Genomic DNA, 21771 nt, shown 5'->3' on the forward strand with positions numbered 1-21771 from the left:
CTGACCTATTTAAGTAAATCCAGCGACAGCAGATAATTTCAAGTAAGGTTGAACAGTTCAAAAAACGGAAAGCTTTGTATTATGAAATATGGGATGTTTCAGCACTAAGTCCCTTTTCAGCTGGATCAGATTTAAATCTCTAGGAGAAGATGAGTTAAATTAATATTTCTAAACACGGAGACAGAGGAGATAATACTATATTCCTACCAGCTAAGTTCATGCCTCCTCTTTGATTACATCCTTGTCTGGGGAAAATGATGGAGTGTGTCACAGTGGAAGTGGATCATTCTCAGAGATTGAATACCTGGAAAGGTAAATTGTAATTATTCAGCTGTCCCTGTAGATTTCCTGGAAGTTTCAGGAAACAAGAATTTTGGAGACATTAGAGGCAGTTTCTATATGGGTCTCACATTTGAGGTACAGAAATACTATTCTGATTCAGAAAACTGGCGTTTGCATTTGTTTTCATACAGATCCGTAGTAAATGGGAATCTCCTAGGCAGCTTTGAAAAAAAAATCTCACTCAGTGAGGAATGACAGTTCCCCTTGGTGTGGAACAAGAATGCTTGCAATTCATGATGGACCCCAACACAACATCTACAGAGACAACTTTTGGCATCAGATCCTCCATGGGTGGGAGTCAACATAGCTCCAAAGAAGACAATGGATCTGCTCCAATTTCCCATCGTCTGTCCCTTTGAGCTCTAAGGAGAGGAATGTTTTCTTCTTTCAGACATTTGCTTAAACCAACAAAAATAACCCCAGACCACCAAAGTAAGGAAGCATTTCAATAGGAGATAACTCCCCTTTCACCGAGTCATATATCTCACTAGCACAGGGGTTGAATCCAGAGAAGAATGAATGCAAGGTGTCCGTATTCCTTCTGCACAGATGTTTCTCCTCTGAAGAAGAATGATTAATTTTCAAGTGCCTTTTTCAGGCTGAAATCCCCATGTGTGCATCCTTCCTTCCTTGTGCTGACACATTTTCAGACAAACAGCAGATTGCATTGTTGCTGTGCTTGGCTAGATGAGGGAGGGAAAAAACCCCAAACTAATGAGATGTTGGTTTTTCCTTTCATTGGTGCACAATAGCTTGTAGCTTCCTGCTGCTTCTGGCTACTTGCAATTGTTGTCTCTGTGCTTCCTGCTCCCTGTTACCTCCCTTGATCCGTGTTTGCACAGGATTTCACCTTTCCTTTGCCCTGAGTTCCTGCCATCACGCTTTCTGCATGAAGTGCAGCATTAAGAAATAGGGTCACAGTGCATATTAAGGTTCTAGTAATTAGAAAGGGTTGATAAATGATTAATAGATGTATCACTGTTGTAGACCCTAGGTATGTGCTGGAGATTATTATTATGAGGTCGTCAGTATATTCATGTATTAGAAATTATTACAAGCATTTCATTGACCTTTTGGATACTAACAATTGATAAAACGTTTATTAAAATACTAAAAGATTTACCCAGGGTTGCTTAGGTCCTTCAGGGCTGGGGGCTGAGGGCGTGGGGAGGGAAGAAGTTAGGGTTGGGAGTGAGGAGGGACTCAGGGCAGTTGGCTGGGATTGCAGAAGTCAGGGTTTGAGGAGGTGGGAGCTTAGGGAGGGGGCTGTCTGTGTATGGGGGTGCAGGATTCAGGATTTCAGGTGAGGGGCTCAGGGCAAGAGGTGGGAAGTATGGGGAATGCAGGAGTCAGGGTTGGGTGAAAGGAAGAGCCCAGGGCCGGGGGAGGGTTGCAGGAGCCATTGGGGGCCATGCTCGTTGGGGGCGGATCCCTTGGGACCCTGGTCATAGCAGGGGTCACACTGGCCGGCAGACTGGTGGAAAGCTCACCTCCACCCCTGCTCCCTGCTGCTCCAATGGGGTTTTAGCTGTTCTGGTCCCCATTTCTGACCCCTTGTCTCTCTGTGGTCATTGCACAGTATAACTGCCCCTGATAGCAGCCCCTACTCTTGACATGTTACAGGAAACAAGTGCATTCCAGGCACATCCCATTGTTCAGGCGCAACTAAACCCTTAGCTTGCTTTAAGTTATGGTAAGAGGAAGTTGCATACGATATTTGGTGGCCCTCATCTTACTACGGAGGAGAAGTTCTTGAACAAACAGACAGATGGACAGACAGACTGTCTTGCTTGCACACAGGCAATCTCTCTCAAATATTTGTGGATCTATCATTTATTTGTCCCCCTAGAAGCTATTTTCCTATTCTCCATGGAACTTTATTATTGCCCCCTTTTTGCCCCGAGTAGCTAGCCAATATTCAGGGCCTTGCGTGGTTCATTCCATTGGAAAGAGAAATTAGTGACACGAATCAAGTATGTTTCGTGCAATGCTGTTTACTTACAATAAAGTACACACAGTCATGTTTTTCCTGAACGCAGTGGGAAGAAAACAGCTGGTGGGTTTACTTGCTCAAAATTTCCAGTTCTGCCTCTCCAAGGCCCTCCATCTCTCTGCTCCCTCAGGGTCATGCTCATGACTGCTTCTCTCCCTCTTCTGGCTTTCTCCTCTCATACACACAGCATACCTCCCAGAAGAACAGTACAAAATGTGACTGGAAAAAGCCTTGATAGATGAGGGGGCTTGTAGTTAAGGCACCAAGAATTATGGGTTCAATTTCTACCTCTGATATAATCCTTCCAACATTTACCCACCTGCTGCAGAGCTGCAGGTGAAAACGCACGAGGGAGGAGACGTTCAGCGAGCAGATGTGCTGAATGCACTCCCTCGTGGCAGAGAAGCGGGCAGAGCAGTTGGACCGGATTGCTGAGTGGCAGAAGAGGAGAGCAGCTTGTGAGACGGTATGCTACCATGTTCGCCTCCTAACCACTGTGATGGAACGCACGGTGTCCTGTCTCAAGAGGGCCTCCTCCCACCCTGATGACACCCCCAATCTGCAATCCATTAGCTCCATGGCTTCCACCCCGTGAATCCCCTGGGAATGCTGGGGCCTCAGGACACAGAAGGAGCATACTCAAGGGAAGCCAAACCCTCCAGGAACTTGGAAGGCAGAAGGCAGTCCCCCTCCCATTCCTGTGCCCCCCTACCCTTCCAGTTCTTCCACTTCCCTGCTGTTCATTGAACAATGGTCCCTTTACTGGTTGAATACAGGGGTAGGGTGGAAGATTAAAGGCAAACACAGGGGCTGTGTCTACACTGGGCCACTTATTCCGGAAAATCAGCCGCTTTTCCAGAATAAGCTGCGAGCTGTCTACACTGGCCCTTGAATTTCCGGAAAAGCAACGACGCTCTACTGTACAAAATCAGCCGCTATTCCAGAAAAGCTACGCTGCTCCCGCTCAGGCATAAGTCCTTATTCCGGAACACTGTTCCGGAAAAGGGCCAGAGTAGACAGCCCAGTAGTCTTTTCCGGAAAAAAGCCCCGATCGTGAAAATGACCATCGGGGCTCTTTTCCGGAAAAGCGCATCTACATTGGCCACAGATGCTTTTCCGGAAAAAGGGCTTTTCTAGAAAAGCATCCTGCCAATGTAGACGCTCTTTTTCCGGAAATACTTATAACGAAAACTATTCTGTTTTAAGCAGTTCCGGAAATTCATGCCAGTGTAGACACAGCCAGGGAGTGTGGGGGCAACTTGTGAAGAGCCACATGGCAGAGTCTGAAAAGAGGTCTTGAATGAAATTGTCCTTCAAGGCCTCTCTGATTTGCACTGGCCCTTGCAGTGTTCTCCTGCTTGCACTGGATCTGGCTGCTCAAACTCTCTGGCTAGGTGCTCTGCCTCAGTTCCCCACCCTGTCAGGTAAGCTTTTCCCTTGATCCCACACAGGTTATGGAGCACACTGCCAACACAAAAGTAATGTTGTGTTCACGAAGGTCCAGGCGAGTCAGGAGATTCCTGAACCTCCCCTTTAAACATCCAAAGGCACATTCTCCCACCATTCTGCTCAGCCTGTTATTGAACGCCTTCTTGCTGGGGTCCAGGCTGCTCATATAGGGCTTCATGAGCCACGGGAGAAAGGGGTAGGCATTTGTATTCCCACCTCTCTGGCTCTGATTGTTTGGTCGGGGAAAAATGTTCCAGTGTGCATCTTTCAAAAGAGGCAGGAGTTCCAAAACATGTGGGTGTCATGCACCTTTCCTGACCATCCCACACTGATGTCAGTGAAACGGCTCTTGTCATCCACAAGCACCTGCAGCACCATAGAGAAGTACCGCTTGTGGTCGGTGTACTCCAAGGCAAGATGTTCAGAGGCCAAGATGGGGATGTGCATGCATCTATGGTGCTACCGCAGTTAGGGAAGCCCAGGGTGGCAAAGCCATCCACTGTGATGTCCACATTTCCCAGGGTCACAATCCACGTTAGTAGATTGTTATTGATGGCCTTGGCTTCTTGTATGATAGCAGCCCCGACCATAGATTTCCCCATTCTGAACTGCGGCAAGGAGTCCTGTGGCACCTTATAGACTAACCAAAGTGTTGGAGCATAAGCTTTCATGGGCAAAGACCCACTTCCTCAGATGCATGTAGTGGAAATTTCCAGAGGCAGGTATAAATATGCAGGTCAGAATCAGGTTAGAGATGACGAGGTGGATCCAATCAGGGAGGATGAGACCCACTTCTAGTAGCTGATCTGGAGGTGTGAATACCAAGAGAGGAGAGGCTGCTTTTGTAGTTAGCTAGCCATTCACAGTCTTTGTTTAATCCTGAGTTGATTGTGTCAAACTTGAAGATGAACTGTAGCTCAGCAGTTCTTCAAGCTCTTCTTCAAAGAGAAACTGCTGAGCTACAGTTCATCAAGTTTGACACAATCAACTCAGGATTAAACAAAGACTGTGAATGGCTAGCTAACTGTAGCCAGACAGAAACCCCCCCCCCTCCCCTTGCAACATCCGTCTTTGCTTGCCTGGAAGCATACAGGGCACACAGAGCAGTAAAATCAGCATAGTCTTTGAAGCCTTGACAGGAGGCCTGGATATGCTGGCTGTTGTGACCCTGGATAGATGTAAACAGAGATACGCCAACTGTTGACCTCGAGGCTGCGAGAACTGCCTTGACTGAAACCTATATTGATACAAACACACACTCGTCCAGGGGGAGGAATCTCCCGCCCAGTAAAGAATGTCCAGTACTCACAATTTAGTTATCTCTCTTGCAAGTGTAAATCAAGTTCAAACTCCCTTGTAAGAATTGGCAACACAAAGACGGACCAACACAATTTGGCATCTTAGATAAGAAAGAGGATATGGGCCCCTATGGGTATAAAGATGGGTCCAGCTGCACACTTACTTTGAGCGTCAATCTACCATCTATCTGCTGGTCGGGTTAGGTGATTGGCCTCCCGAGGTTCCATGGGGACGCCCACCTCATATTTGTCTTTCCTAGGAATTGAGGGACTGGCCCTGGCCTGATACGCTGGAGTCGAGAGGCACAGAAGGGGGTAAAAATTGTACCTGGATGTGTCCTTTGTCTTAAGTGTACACATAGACTTAGAGCTCTTTAAAGGTTAAGCTGTCACTTGGTACCATTATTTCTATTTTCTATCTTTATTTTCTTTGTAACCATTTTTTTAAGATCTATATTTGCTAGCAGTTAAGAAATAGAGCAAAAGCCATTGTAACCATATGATTTATAAGCTTCTTTAATAAACCTGTAACTGTTTAAGCTTTAACCTGACTCCTTCAGTTGCTGTAATAGAACCAAGCACAATTTAAAAGAACTCCAGCCGGTCATAAGGGACAGATACAGGCAGAGCTGGGCATTCAGATTGTGTCGCTTCCAGAGGACAGATCCGTAGGGGCAACTCTCAGCCTTCCCTAGGCTGCCCGCTGTGAAGGGATCAATTATCCTAGCAGTCAAAGTCTGAGGTGTAATAAGCTCTCCCTGTAAACTCTGGCGCATCTTTCAGCCTGTTGGCTGCCCGCTGCAAAGGGACCTCGGTCTTAGCGGCTAAAGACATGGACATAAAACTTTGGGGCACCTGTCGGCCTTCCCTAGGCCGCCCACTGAGGAGGAGCCTTGTGCTCTAGCAGTTGAAGACTTGAGTGTATAACACACACACACTGCTCTGACCATCAGCTGATACTAACTACAAAAGCAGCTTCTCCTCTCTTAGTATTCACACCTCCAGATCAGCTACTAGAAGTGGGCCTCATCCTCTCTGCTTGGATCCACCTCGTCATCTCTAGCCTGATTCTGGCCTGCATTTTATACCTGCCTCTAGAAATTTCCACTACATGCATCTGAGGAAGTGGGTCTTTGCCCACGAAAGCTTATGCTCCAACACTTCGGTTAATCTATAAGGTGCCACAGGACTCCTCGCCACTTTTGCAGATTCAGACTAACACGGCTACCCCTCTGATATTTGACACCATTCTGAATTGATTCCCGACTTGATTGATAGCTGTCTGGCATGGCAAACTTCCACAGGGCAAGTGCCATGTGCTTCTCCATGGTCATAGTGGACCTCATTCGTGTATTCTGGTGCCTCCGGGTAGGGGACAACCATTCACACAGTTCCATGAATGTGACCCTCTGCATATGGAAGTTCGGCAGCCACTGCTGATCATCCCATGGCTACATCAGTGTGGTCCCACCAGTCTGAACTTGTCTCGTGGCACCAGAACTGATGTTGCTCTGTGTCTGGAGCACTGACTGGCGGGTGCCTCCATGCCACAGCCTCATCCTCTTCCTGGCGGAGCAACATGTGTACACTCTCAAAGTATAGCACCATTAGGTGCATCACGGCACACATGAGCATGACGAAGCTTTCATAGCAACCAGGCTCCATGCTGATGCTGATATGGCGTCCATGTGGGCAACCAGGGCATCAAAAGGCTCGAGCACACTTCCTCCCCTTTATCTCACACAAGCGGAGGGAGTAGACAAGTGCATTATGGGACGCTGGTGACATGATCCACTGACCACCTGCTGCAGAGTTTTGGGCCCAGTGGACACCATGACCATAAGCCCAGAAGACAAAGCTACCCACAGTGCATTGCTCTCTGAGTCAATGGTGGCTTCCTAATGGGGACGCGTTACTTCGGACTACATTTGATTCTCCCCCTAAGTGAGGACACAAATCTTCAACTTTGCAAAATTGGGTTGTAAGAAATCAACCATATTAGATTCAACCTTGTCTCGTAGTGTGACTGTGTCCTAAGGGCCCATTTATATTACTGAAGAAGTGGCAGATTTTTTAAAAATGTATGCACCTAGCTACTCCCACAGTGACTCAGATTTTTAATTTTTTTTAAATCTAGCACCTCAATTTATCAATTTATCAGCTGTTTTTTCAGCCTTCTAGTTTGTTGCAAGTCACAGTAATGCTTCTATTTTCAGTGTGTTGCACCTTTCGGTTTCCAAGAACTCTGCATATTGGGCTTGTCTCCACTTACCATGAGTTGGATACTCTGGAGATCAATCTCCTAGGGTTTGATTTAGTGGGTCTAGTAAGGACCCACTAAATCAATTGCTGATGGCACCCCCACTGACCCTGGTATTTCACCACATCACGAGGAGTAAGAGAAGTTGACAGGAGAGTTTCTCCTGTTGCCCTCCTGCAGTGGGGGTGCTGCAGAAATTTGACCTAAGTTTGGTCAACTCAAGCTACTCTATTCTTGTAGCTGGAGTTGCATCTCTTTGGTCCACTTTCTTCCCTAGTAAAGCACTGGCCTGAGACTGGCATCAGCCTGTTAAAACATGTATTCACTTTATTATCACAGAGGCTTTACATTTGTTCTTTCTTGCTGTTTTCCTTAAGTGGAAAAAAAGGGCATTTTAGACTGAGAGTATGCTATTGTTCTTTGGAAGAGATATCAGGCAGCACAGAAAATTTCACTCGGGTTCTGAAAATTAACCTGTAACCACCCTGCCTCTTATGTTCGTGAAGAGTAAAACACATTTTACAATCAAATCTTAGCTTGAGGATTTTATGCAGTTTATGAGGCAGTAAATAATCCATTTAATTTTTTCCATGTTGGCTCTGCCTTACTGATGGAGATAAAACACATACTCAGGTATACTACACCCAGGTCTAACAATTAAAATTTGTCCACCATAATTATGAGTTCGGTGTCTGATTTTATATGACAAAGCTGTAATTGCATCTGCACAATGGCTTATGTTGGTACAAAAAATAGTACAAGCTATATTTGCAAAAGTGTCATTTTACTGGGATGACTACATCCACATTCGATGGGTTTTGTTGGTATAGCTACGCCATTGAAGCTTTTAAGCAGAGACAAGGTCTACAGTAAATGTGGTAGGAAATATACATCATATTTACGTGGCTCTCAATTACATCTGCCTCACATGGGCATCACAGAATTGACTTCAGCAAAGTTACTCCTGATTCACAGCAGTGTGAAGGAGAATCTGGCTCACGATAGGAAACAGTGATTCAAAAAAGTAGCGTCTATTTTTATTTTTTGTGCCTGTTATCTATCATTTAGGAAGGCCTATCGCATAAGAGTATGCATCCTAAAAATGAAAGGGTAGCTACAGTACACACCTGGAATAACCTAGAAAAACAACCTTGCTAGTCAGCCACTCTTTCATCTCCACCACCTGAGGGATATACTTCAAACGGACAAAAGCAAGCCTAAAACTCAAGAACAGTTTATTGAACCATTTAAAATAAACTGCTGCAAGGTGTTTAGGCACTTTGATAAACCAGGTCCTATAAATCCTCTGCCTTTTTCACCTTCAGGGTCCAAGAACAATGCAGTCTCAAATCTAATGTCATTTCCAGTGTGGAAAATTTGTGACATCAATAAAATTCTAGTTTGTCACTACAAATGGAATTTTAAATTGAATTCTTATCAAATTAGCCTTTCATCAAGGTCGTGCAATATTGTATGAATAACCTTTTCTGAAGCTGTGTACATGCCTGCTGCCGGAGGTGAGAATGAAACAAATTCTAATGAGATTATTCAGCTGGAACACTCAATAACATGCAATGGAGTATACAGAGGTGACATTAAGTTTAGTGATAATTTAGGTAAATAGATATGCCGATGCCTAAACCACAAAGCTTTACTCTCCCATATGAACACATGTACCTGCAATACCTACCTCATGCTTATTCAACTGTCAGGGGAAAACTGTCACATCTCCTATTAGGAGAGCCCTGCAAACCCTTAGATATCCACTTTATATCCGCGAGTATGCACATCCGCGAATGTGGATATCCACGGCTCATTTTTACACATACGGATGCAAATACAAATTTTGTATCTAAATGCCTGCACATTTCCAGATCCTCACTTTCTATCTGTGAGTATCCATATTCATGGATGTGGATGCAGTTATCCATGTCTCCTTTTTACAAATTTGGAAGCAGATGAGGATACAAATTTTGTATCCACACAAAGGTCTACCTATAAGCAACTCTCAAATGCCATGTTTTCCGTAGCCATTGGAATGAATCATAAATCTCACCTCTCTGCCACACCCTTGTTGCTTGGAGGAGTCTTGATTTTCAGACCAATACTGTTTTGCAGTATTTCCAGTTGTGTGTGACCCAACACTGTCCAACATAAGAACATAAGAACCATCACAGTGGGTCAGACCAAAAGTCCATTTAGCCCAGGATCCTGTCTTCTGACAAGGCCAATGCCAGGTACCCCAGAGGGAATGAACAGAACAGGAAATCATCAAGTGATCTGTCCCCTGTCATCGATTTCCAGCTTCTGACAAACAGAGACTAAGGACACCATTTCTAGCCCTCCTGGCTAATAGCCATGAATTGATCTATCCTCTATGAATTTATTTAGTTCTTCTTTGAACCCTGTTAAAGACCTGGCCTTCACAACATCCTCTGGCAAGGAGTTCCACAGGCTGACTGTGGATTGTGCGAAGAAATGCTTCCTTTTGTTTGTTTTAAACCTGACACCTATTAACTTGATTTGGTGACCTCTAGTTCATATCTTATGGGAGGAAGTAAATAACTTTTCCTTATTTACTTTCTGCACACTCACCATGATTTTATAGACCTCTTAAACATGGTTTTATAGACCTCTATCATATGCTCCCTTAGTCTCCTCTTTTCTGAGTTGAAAAGTCTCACTTGTATTAATTTCTCCTCATATCACAGCTGTTTCATACTTTTAATTATTTGGTTTCCCTTTTCTAAACCTTTTCTAATGCCAAGATATCTTTTTTGAGATGAGGCGATCACATCTGCATGAGGTATTCAAGATGTGGACGTACCATGGATTTACATAGAGGCAATAAGATATTCTCTGTCTTATTCTCTATCCCTTTTTAAAATTACATTCAGTGGTTGTTTTCAGAGAACTATCCACAATGATCCCAAGATCTCTCTCGTGTGGTAATAGCTAATTTAGTACCTATCACTTAGTAGGTATACTTGGGATTATGTTTTGCAATATGCATTACTTTGCTTTTATCAACATTAAAATTCATCTGCCATCTTGTTGCCCAATCACTAGGTTTTAACTTCCACTTTTTAAATGATAACTTTTATCTTTCTCCAATTCTTTTACTTGTTGGTTAAGCCACAGTGGCACTTTTTTGGTTCTCCTACTGTGTTTTTTAATTTGGGATATACCTTGAAGCTGAGCTTCTATTATGGTGTCTTTTAAAATTTTACATGCATCTTTCAGGGATTTTACTTTTGACACTGTACCTTTTAATTTCTGTTTAACTAAATTAAACTTAATTTAACTTAACTCCTCATGTCATTGTGTTGGGCTGCTATGATGTTTTTCCTGCCACAGGGAAGTTAAATTTAATTATATTATGGTCACTATTTCCAAGTGGTCCAACTATACTCACCTCTTAGACCAGATCCTGTGTTCCACTTAGAACTAAATGAAGACTTGCCTCTCCTCCTATGGGGTCCAGAACCAGCTGCTCCAAGAAGCAATCATTTAAATCTCAAGAAACATTATCTCTGCATCTCATCCTGAGGTGACATGTACTCAGTCACTATGGGGATAGTTGAAATCCCCCTTTATCATTGGATTTTTTTATTTGGATAGCTTCTCTAATCTCCCTTAGCATTTCACAGTCACTATCATCATGCTGGTCAGGCGGTCAGTAATATCTCCTTACTGCTACAATCATATTATAAGAGCATGAAATTATTAACCATAAGGATTCTATGGAACAATTTGGCTCATTTAAGATTTTTACTTCATTTGAGTCTACACTTTCTTTTGCATATAGTGCTACTCTCCCACCAGCACAACCGGTTCTGTTCTTCCAATATATTTTGTATCCTGGTACCACTGTGTCCCATTAATTATCCTCATTCCACCAAATTTCTGTGATGTCTATTATATCAATATCCTCATTCAACACAAGGCACTCTGCCTCACACATTTTATTATTTAGACTTCTAGCATTTGTATAGAAGCACTTAAAAAACTTGTCACTATTTAGCTGTCTGCCCTTACATGATGTGATTGAATGGGACTCTTTCATTTGACTCTCTCATCTAATCTTACCCATATCTTCCATCCTCTCCTATTTGCTAGATCATAGGGAATCTCTATTAATAGCCCCTCCCCTAATGGATGTCTGTTTCTGTCTAATCCAAATCTTTCCCATCCTAAATATTCCAACACTGGAGGCTTAATCCTTCAAGATTCTGAACACTCCAGCTGCAATGAGCAAGAGATGTACACGTGCTTAACTTTAAGCAAGTGCACTTAAGCTAGTTCCATTGATTGTATGCAACTGTTCATATGCTTAAATCAAAGCAGGTGCTTTTTTTTCTGGATCAGTGCTTTACATCTTGCAGACGGAGCTCTAGGAACTGAGAAGATCAGATATTGATGTCTGCTTCAGTGATTCACCAATGAGCTTAGTAATGCCTTCCCTCCTTTCTTCCACCTGCACATATGTGATCACAACAGAAAAGTGCTGAATGATAAGTAATTCATCAAGAAATGTCACACAACACATCATATGAAGGTTTTCTTTCTTGGAAAGGGGGATTAAAAGCCATCACTGGTGTTGTCTTTTTTGCTATCCAGTAGATGATTAAACTATCGCTTCCAGAAAACAGTTGGAAAGCATGCTATATGTTCTTTCCCAATAATGACATATATTTGACAACCCAGAAAAACATTTCAGAAAACACAGTAGGCAAGGTAATAATAATTAGATGAGTATTTTGAGCTATAATGCCCACAAAAATACAATATTTTCGGCAAAAGATAATTGAAAAAGATTATTTGGCTTATCTAAAATAACTTTTTTCCAAGCCTCAGCACATCTGTTATAAAACCTCACACAGAAATATGGCGTAATGCTGTAGATTCACCTTAATATTTATCACTTGGAGAAAGACATGGATAATAATTTGAAGTTTGTCTTCAGGGTATGGTTCCTGTGCTGAAATCTCATTGTTTTTAATAATAACAAGGCTAGAAGATCAGAAAGTTAATATAGACATGAAAGACCAGATACTCAGATGGGCTAAGTCAATGTAGTTCCACTGTCTTTAATGAACCAATACAAATTTATACCCACCAGCAATGTGACACCAGGTATTTTGACAACCTGATGGGTCAAATGTAACAAATGCCCTCAACTTTTTTAGACCAACATTTTTTACATACCTCAAAACTCAGATCTGCACCTATGACTGAATATTGGAGCATACAAATTTAATAATGTTGTAGATCCTCTGGTAGCTGATTGCAAGCCAGGAATGTGTGTTCTGCTTGGTTACATGGCCTATGGAATCAGTTTCAGTTTCCTGATTGGATGACCTTAAAACAAAATGTATGGGTAATTTTACTATCAGTTTTACAATTTAAAATTCACTTGCAATGAACAGTCAAGCAGGCATGCTAACCAACTGATTTTCTATGAATGTTCATACTAGTCAAGCTAAACTTTCTGATTGTGGGTGGGTGGAGTCACCAAAAATCTAAATTAAAATTGCTTTCAACTTTGAATCAACATTAGGAAAAATAATCAGCTACTTAGTCATGGTATTATAATGGACGCCAGCAGTGCTTGTAGCATTTTAAAGGTTAATGAGGACCATAGTAGATGACAGAAATTCTAATTCACAGAAGTTTTTGACATTTTAGAATTTGGCTTCATTTGGTGTTGGAACAAAATGTGAACATTTTCATTCTCATGTTGGATCCAAATGCTTGGAGTAGCTAAAACTGAATCAAACAATTTTATTTCCAAAAAATCTTGTCATACAATAGATTAAAAGCATTCTAAACACAAAGTCATTTCAAAACAAAAAATCAAAACAGTTAATTCAGATCATTTCATAATAGAATGTTTTGACATTGTCTGGTCTCTATGGTTTTTTTTTTCAGAAACAAAATTCTGCACCATTGACATGATTTCACAAAGCATTACAAGATTACAAGGAAGCTGCATTTTCCTTAGAAAATGGGTCTGCTACGGTTATATGGACCAGCTCTAGATTAGTGGGCAAGGCCCTGCTGTCAGTCAATATATTGTAGCTCCATTTAAGTCAAATTCATCCTAATAAAGCATTACCAGGACTGACACAGTGCACAAGCATTTTGCTGCTCCCCTGAAAAGGGGTGAATTGTGTCCAAACAGAAGGCAAGGCTACATTTGTTAGATAACGTGCAGTGAACCGTTCGTTACCTGAGCTGTAGTGCAGATGCATAGGCAAGACAATTGCTATGGAGTGCTGAGATGATAGCAGGCGATAGAGTATGATAGTCCGTGATGGGACTTCCTGGGACTTTGGGAAGGCTCAGATTTAGACACAGACCTCAATGTTGCATCTCTAGCCCATGATAAATACACTTTTGCTGGAGAATTCCTGATGTCTATTTCTTGGTGCTCAGATAGTGCTAGTCACCATAGCACCTCAGTGTTTCACAATTCATAGAGTTCTCCCTCACAACTCCCCTGTGAGGCAGAGCTGTATCGCCTTTATTTTACAGACGGGCAATTAAGGCACAAGGTCAATTTAATCAACAGCCTTAGGTCATGCAGGAAGCTGGGAGTGGGGAAGGGAATCCAGGTCACCAGTCTAATGTGCTCCCCGCTAGTAATACTCAGACTGAGAGTCACAAGCAGCTCTTTAATGTGAAGGTCTGTGGCCCTTTATAGCACTTGATATCGAAACACTATGTGATTTAATTATTAACCCACGTAAGTTATGAACCAATTTGGATGCTTTCACTATGTAATTGACCAATTGTAGATAAAATCATACATGGCCTGTCATTTTGCTGTGTAACATGCGTGTGTGTGTGTAAATCAGGGGTGGGCAAAAGGGCCTCCACGGGCCGGACCCGGCCCGCCAAGCGAGCTGATCCAGCCCGCGGAGGCCCTGCCACTCCCCCTGCCCACAGGCCAATCAGGGCCTGGAGATGGGGAGAAGTGCGCGAAGTCTCCTCCCACTCTGCCCCTGTCCTGCAAGGAGTGTGTGGTGCTTAGAAGGGCTGCGCCCCTTGCAGGGCGGGAGGAGACTTCATGTGCTCCCCATGCCCGCAGGCCAATGAGGGCTTGGGGGAGAGGAGAGTGCGTGAAATCTCCTCCCACCCTGCAAGGGGCTCAGCGCTTGCCAGCTGCTGCTCAGCTGGTGGTTGACTCTAAGCAAGGCACTTCCCTTGCAGGGTGAGGGCAGGGAGCGAGAGACTTCATGTGCTCTCCCTCCCCAGGCCCGGATTGACCTGGGGGAAGCAGAGGGGAGGACGCAAAGTCTCCTTCCACCACCAGGGGCACAAGTACCTCTGAGGGGGGCAAAGACTTTGCGTGCTCCCCTACACCCAGACCAAACAGGATCTGTGGGTGGGGAAGCATGGAAGTGTCCTGGCCCCACTCCTTCCGCCTGAGACTCTGCCCCTTGTGGGACAGCACAGGGCCACTTCAAAAATTTCTGAAGTGGCCCCCAGTCAAAAATTATTACCCACCCCTGGTGTAAATGAAACAATGAATTTGCATGCCCAATTCTGATCACTAATATGCCCCCTGAACCACTGAGTTCTGAGTATCATGCATTAGATCAGTGGTCCCCAATGCGGTGCCTGCAGGCAGCATGGTACCCGCCGGGGCATTTATGTGCGCCCGCCTAGTGACCAGGGCTGGCCCGAGCCATTCTTGTGCCCCGGGGTCCCAGGCGCCTGGTGCATGCATGGCCCCTACCCCAGGCACGCGGCGCATGTGCGGTGCTGCCCCCAGGCGTGCGGCGCATGCGTGGCTCCCGCCCCCAGGTGCCTGGCAGCCCCAAAAGGTTGGGGACCACTGCATTAAATCATCCTTCCTCCCAGTCATAAGACAGAGGTCTTTGTCTTGTCAGTCCCAGACTTTGCTAAACAGACACAGGACTACTTGTCACTTTTACAGAGCCATTTATGGTGGCAGATAGTTGGACAGTTGACTCAAGTCAAACGTAACACAGGAGCGTATGCTGCTCATTGGACTCTGACACACTGATTCACTTGCCATGCATGGAGTTCTGATGAGGCACCCCATAGTTACTTGTAGCTTTTACGCCTTTCAAGAGCAGCCTGAATGTTGATGACGTCTTCACATTCCTTTCAGAATTATTTCTGCTACAGTGCATTTTTTCCTGCATGGCTGGCATTTTGTACTTATGGTTTTTCTTTTTATTTAATCCCACTGAGTTTCAAAGTAGGGCTCTGAGAGGTTGGGAAAACCCAGTTTAGTTGATGAGCTCAGGTTGGCAATGTGAAAAGTTTAAAACATCCCTCTCTCCAGCTGATAAGGTGACGATTGCAAAACTCTTAATTTGGGCCTTACTCAACACTCTCCCTTCCACTATAGCTCAGGGTTCACTAGTCACAAATGGAGAACTCAGATGCATTTCCTTGGGATTCAAACCTTAGTCCCTCCCTGTCTCTCTTTGTCTCACAGTGAGAGCATCGCCATTCCTTCTCTCCCCATGGATGACTTGTTGAAATGGCTGCTAAAGGCTGCGTCTAGACTACAGGCTTCTTTCGGAAGAAGCTATTCCAGAAGAGATCTTCTGGAAAAACTTCTTTCGAAAGAGCATGTCCACACAGCAAAAGTGCATCGAAAAAACAATCTGCTTTTTCGAAAGATAGTGTCCATAGTTGTGATAACTTTGGATGGAGTGGCCACCAGGGCACGTGCTTTTTCCTGGAGGCCTCTGCTTTTGAAAAACACTTTCTTCCCCGTCTACACATGCCTTTTTCCAAAAAAAGCTTTTTCCTTGTAGAAAGAGGTTTACCGCTGTTGGAAGAAAACATCCATTCTTTCGACTTTCTGTCAAAAGAACACAATAGCAGTGTGGCTATAAGTATTGTTTTTCCAGAAAAATGGCCGTTTTTCCGGGAAAACTCTGCAGTGTACACATAACCTTACTAAAGATTCTCTTTGGTTATCCAGAGTCTAATGGAGACACTTTAGAATTGCCTTATGATGCAAATTATTTCAGACTTGGAGGTCCTAATTCTGAAGCAATCTGTGCCCTAGGTAGCCAAGGTAGTTAAGCACATAGGGGTGAACTCTTGTTGACACTGACTTCAATGGCGCTGGAATGTTACCCTTGGGGCTCGTCTACACTGGCCCCTTTTCCAGAAGGGGCATGTAAATTTCATGAGTCGTAGTAGGGAAATGCGCGGGAGATTTAAATATCCCCCGCGGCATTTAAATAAAAATGTCCGCCGCTTTTTTCCGGCTTTTAAAAAAGCCGGAAAAGAGCGTCTACACTGGCCCCGATCCTCCGGAAAAAGTGCCCTTTTCCGGAGGATCTTATTCCTACTTTGAAGTACTACTTTGTACTACTTTGAAGTACTACTTTGAAGTAGGAATAAGATCCTCCGGAAAAGGGCACTTTTTCCGGAGGATCGGGGCCAGTGTAGACGCTCTTTTCCGACTTTTTTAAAAGCCGGAAAAAAGCGGCGGACATTTTTATTTAAATGCCGCGGGGGATATTTAAATCCCCCGCGCATTTCCCTACTACGACTCATGAAATTTACATGCCCCTTCCGGAAAAGGGGCCAGTGTAGACGTAGCCTTGGTGTTTTATTATATTTAACGTATTAGACTGTAGTTGATTAAATACAAACACACTGCAGAACATTTTCTCTATGGAATGTCCATGCACACATTTGTAGGAGAAAAAAAAAAAACAAGGCCCAATCCTGCAGCCTCTGCTCACATGAACAATTCTTACCTACATGATGAATTACACTGCATAAAGTCCAGAGGCTTTTGACCCTCTGGACAGTTTTATCGCAAAGTCGTTCCATTGATGTCAATGTGATAGTTGGCATGAATAAGGATTATTCAAGTTGCGGAGGGAGCTAGCCATTATTTGTTCTCAGTATTCAAAAATACATTTGTGTAAGTACACTGTGCAAAGTGCTAAATGTACTAATATATTCCCAGCATTTAACTCAGGGCTACTTCTTGCCCTACCACAATGAAGAGAGTTAAAATTGGACAAGATTTCCCAGGAGTAAGAGAAATCCATGTTCATAGGCTTATAAAGGTTGACTTGTGAGCAAACTCTTCTACATGGCAATTTCAGATGCTCTAACTAAGTGACATTTTAAATTCTTATGATTTTCTATTTGCAAAGCAATGTGGCTCTCCAAAATGACAAGCAAACCCAGCTGACTTCCCAGAAGCCAGTGGTTAAAGCCTTCCTGCTTTTTTAAATTGCTTTTATTTCTGTAAGTCCCTCAAAATGACCAAAGGTTAAAAAAATCTAATAAAAAGATTATGAATTTATCCCTATTTTACCATTTAGTGGGGAAGGGTAGCAGGCCAGCTACCTGTTATCGATAATTTTTATTGTGAACTATGGTGGAAGCACATTTAACTCAGAACCATTAGCAGAGGAAATAGATTAGCTGTAAGAGCTAATAGTAAAGTGCTATATAAATATTTACATTAATGTATGACTAATTCTTTTATTAACAGGCCATATTTTCTCCACATTTGTCTACCATTTATTATGGGATTTTAGACTGAATTTATGCCCTTGTAGGATTTTCTAATTTATCTAGAAAGGAAGAGGTAGTCCCCTTAGGATCTTTTATGCCACTGGAGACTGCAAATGTCTTTTCATGGTTGCATAATGGTAGGCATTTTTAAAAGTGCGTATTGGAAGTTCTTCTGCCTCTAAGGCTAGGTCTACTCTGCAATGCTATTTTGGGATACCGGAGTATTATTTCAGGCTTACTATTCCAACGTCCCTATAAACTTCATTCCTTGAGGAGTAAGGGATGTTTCAGAACAGCAGGGGTATGTCTAGACTACATGGCTCCATCGACAGAGCCATGTATATGAGTTTACTAGACAATGGAAAATGAAGGGGAGATTTAAATAATCGCCGCTTTATTTACATCAAAATGGCCGCCGCACTGTGCTGATCAGCTGTTTGGCAGCACAGCGCGGTAGTCTGGACGCAGCGCGGTAGTCTGGACGCTGCGCGGTCGACAAGGGAAGCCTTTGTCAACTGCCCCAGTAAACCTCATTTCATAAGACATAAAGGAGCGGATGTCAAGGGCTTCCCTTGTTGATCGCGGAACATCCAGACTACTGCGCTGTGCCGCCAAACAGCTGATCAGCACAGTGTGGCGTCCATTTTGATGTAAATGAAGCGGCGATTATTTAAATCGCTGCTTCATTTTCCTATGTCTAGTAAACTCGTCTACATGGCTCCGTCGACGGAGCCATGTAGTCTAGACATACCCTTAAAGCCCTTATTCATGAAATTCACCCAAATCTGCACACAGTCATACCCCCTAATAATAAAAAAAATTGAACAGTAGGTTTAAAGCCAAAAGCTTGATCCTACTAATTGATCTCTGAAGTCAGGTCCTTATGCCCGTGCAAGACTGAGCTGAATTCAGTTTAATAAATTCAGTGGTGTTCTCCATGGATACAAAACTCTGCTGGACTTGGCTCTCGTTGCAGGACTAAGGCCCAAAGGTGCAGTAGTGACAGTGGCCGGGAGCCCCAGGGTCCTTTGAATTGTCGGGCCCTGGGGCAACTGTCCATTCACCCTCCTTCCCACCCCTTCCATTGCTGGGCCTGCTGAGGCCCTAACATGAGAGTAGGAAGATCAAAGGTAGGAGAAGAGGGAATACCGAGTTCAATATGTCCTATATAGAATAGTTCTATTCCGTTAGTAAAAGGCCTATTGTTTCAGGCCCCACCAACAGCTCCCTCCCCCAAACAGACACTTTTCCCAGAAATAATACCGAGGTTACAAATAAAAAATAAAAACAAGATGGTCAAAAGCCTCCAGGAATCCTAAACAAAATGGGTTTAAATGAAAGAACCTTGAACTTGCTGGAATGTCCCCGGTTTTTATTTTAAACCACACACAGGCTTAGATTTATTGCAGAAGAATTTAAGATAAAATATAGAGAGCATCAAACATTGGGGAATTAGGATCTAGGCAAATGATGTATGTCAGACGTATTATCAAGTGAACCTTGCCTTCTGTTCGGAAGCAGCCTTGAAAAATGTATTTCAGGTTCATGCCATCAATTTCCAATTCCAGCCATACAGGAAGATTATGAAAAATTGTCACTGAGGGTCACTTATGAATCTCCCATCCTGTGCCACTCTGAATAGCATTCCAGATCCTCATGGTGTCATGACTAATTCAAACAGACCTGTCAGCCACACCTACATGTAACTCTCCCCGGCATGAGGACAGTGCAGAACCGTCACTTAAAGCATTAGCAAAGGATACCGAGCAGTGCTTTCCATTAATTTGCCCAGCCGGGATGCCAGAAAGACAAGAGCAGGTTTCAATGAAATGCTGTAATAACAAGGGTGTGATGGGGAATGCATACCCCACCCAGGGCCAAGAAGGGGTTAAAACCCTATGCTAAATGAGAGTCAACAGTGTGACACAGTTGCAAGAAAAGCAAACAAGATTCTGGGATGCATTAACAGGAGGGCTGTGAGCAAGACACGAGAAGTCATTCTTCCGCTCTACTCTGCGCTGATTAGGCCTCAGCCAGAGTACTGTGTCCAGTTCTGGGCACTACATTTCAAGAAATGTGGAGAAATTGGAGAAAGTACAGAGAAGAGCACCAAGAATGATTAAAGATTTAGAGAACATGACTATGAAGGAAGACTGAAAGAATTGGGCTTGTTTAGTTTGAAAAGGAGAAGACTGAGAGGGGACACGATAACGATTTTCAGGTATTTAAAAGGGTGTTACAATGAAGAAGGGGGGAAATCATTCTCCTTGGCCTCTGATGGTAGGGCAAGAAGCAATGGGCTTAAACTGCAGCAAGGGAGGTTTAGGTTGGACATTAGGAAAAACTTCCTAACTGTCAGGGTGGTTAAACACTGGAATAGATTGCCTAGGGAGGTTGTAGAATCTTCATCACTGGAGATATTTAAGAGGAGGTTAGACAGACATCTATCAGGGATGATAGAGACCGTGCTTGGTCCTGCTGTGAGGGCCAGGTGCTGGACTTGATGACTCTCAAGGTCCCTTCATATCTAGTGTTCTATGATTCTATGGATGGAGGAAGTCCCGCTCCTCCAGCCAGACTAAGCATGCTCCAAGTGCTGGGGCAGTATAAAAGGGATAATCTCAGCTCACCCTGGGCTGGATGCTGAAGAGGGAGGCCCTGCTATAGCAATGCAGCAAATGTGCGGGCTTGGGTTCCCCTACCAAGCCCAACAAGGGACCTTTAGAGAATTTCCTAAATCCAAGTAAACTGGGGCTGGCTAGCTCCTACTAGAGCCCAGGAATGTTCATGTCACCGTTCTCCTGAAAGGGAACAAAAACGATGGAAGTCTTTCTGAGGAGTAGTTTTTTGACAAGGACTTGGCAAGGCAGAATCGGGGTGGTGGCTTCTGAGACAATAGAGACAGGTTGGCGTACCATTCTCTTGCAACAGGACAGAGAGCGAACCGATGCAGATCCTCTAGTGCAGCAGTTTCCCCAAATGTGGTCCCCTATAACAATTACTTCCATCTTAACTTGATATTAAAGGATACCTTGATCAGTGAGTATGTCTATTGAACTATATACCCAATTTCTGTCCTATACAAGAGCCTCTACAGCAGTGATGGGCAACCTAGGTTAGTGTGTGGGCTGCATGAGTCGCCCTCCTTCATCCAAATGGGCCACAAGATTGTCATAAGCAAGACATTCTCCCAGGATAGGGTAGTTCTGCTAAATGTGCTCGTGTCATGGTTCCCCCACTCTGGCATGATAAATGCAGAAGTGGGGGCCAGCAAAAGTACCCCAAAACCTTATCTACCAGGCTTTAGTATAAAACTTCCCCCCAAAATCTTAACCTAGATTTTGGGAATAAAATCTCCACTGCCACCACCCAAATATTGATACAAAAAGCAGGGGAAAGATCAACTGGGAAATCTCACCCCTGAAGTACAAACCAGGACACAACCATTAACCAATACCAGGTTAATGAAAAGGAAAGAGAAAGAACTTTTATTATCATCACAATATTCCTGTTGCAAGCATAATGACTAGATGGAAAAGTAATAAAGTAATACTCATGGAGAAACTCCACATTGGGCCTAGAACTTAGTTACAAAGGGAAGCCAAAACATTTTTTAAAAGTGCACAAACATCAGATCCCATTTCCCAAACCATAAAACAATAAAACCTAACGGATTTATCTAAACTTTACCCTACTTACAGAAAGTGAAGAATGGTTTCTTGGAGAAAGAGACATCTCTGTCTCCTTCTTTCTGGAGAGAAAACTGCCCAGGACAAAGGAGGGAGAAACCAAACATTCCTGTCCTAGTTTGAAATTCCTACCTACATTCCTATTGGCCAACTCAACCTGAGTTAGGTATAGTTAACACCTTAGTCCCCATGCTGCTGGCCATC

General features: G+C 43.6%; 1 long non-coding RNA gene across 1 annotated transcript in view; it reads right to left on the minus strand.

The window, feature by feature from the left end:
• Positions 1-205: 205 nt before the first annotated feature.
• Positions 206-21771, minus strand: part of LOC142819262 (uncharacterized) — a 64205-nt gene continuing 42639 nt past the window's right edge. Inside the window, exons 3-6 of the long non-coding RNA XR_012897088.1 lie at positions 12551-12703; positions 9399-9486; positions 2655-2766; positions 206-304 (exon numbers count right to left, since the gene is read on the minus strand). This is a non-coding gene — a long non-coding RNA (uncharacterized LOC142819262). The remainder of the gene's footprint in view (positions 305-2654; positions 2767-9398; positions 9487-12550; positions 12704-21771) is intronic.

The sequence above is a fragment of the Pelodiscus sinensis genome, chromosome 21 (assembly GCF_049634645.1).
Source record: "Pelodiscus sinensis isolate JC-2024 chromosome 21, ASM4963464v1, whole genome shotgun sequence".
Classification (NCBI taxonomy): Eukaryota; Metazoa; Chordata; order Testudines; family Trionychidae; genus Pelodiscus; species Pelodiscus sinensis.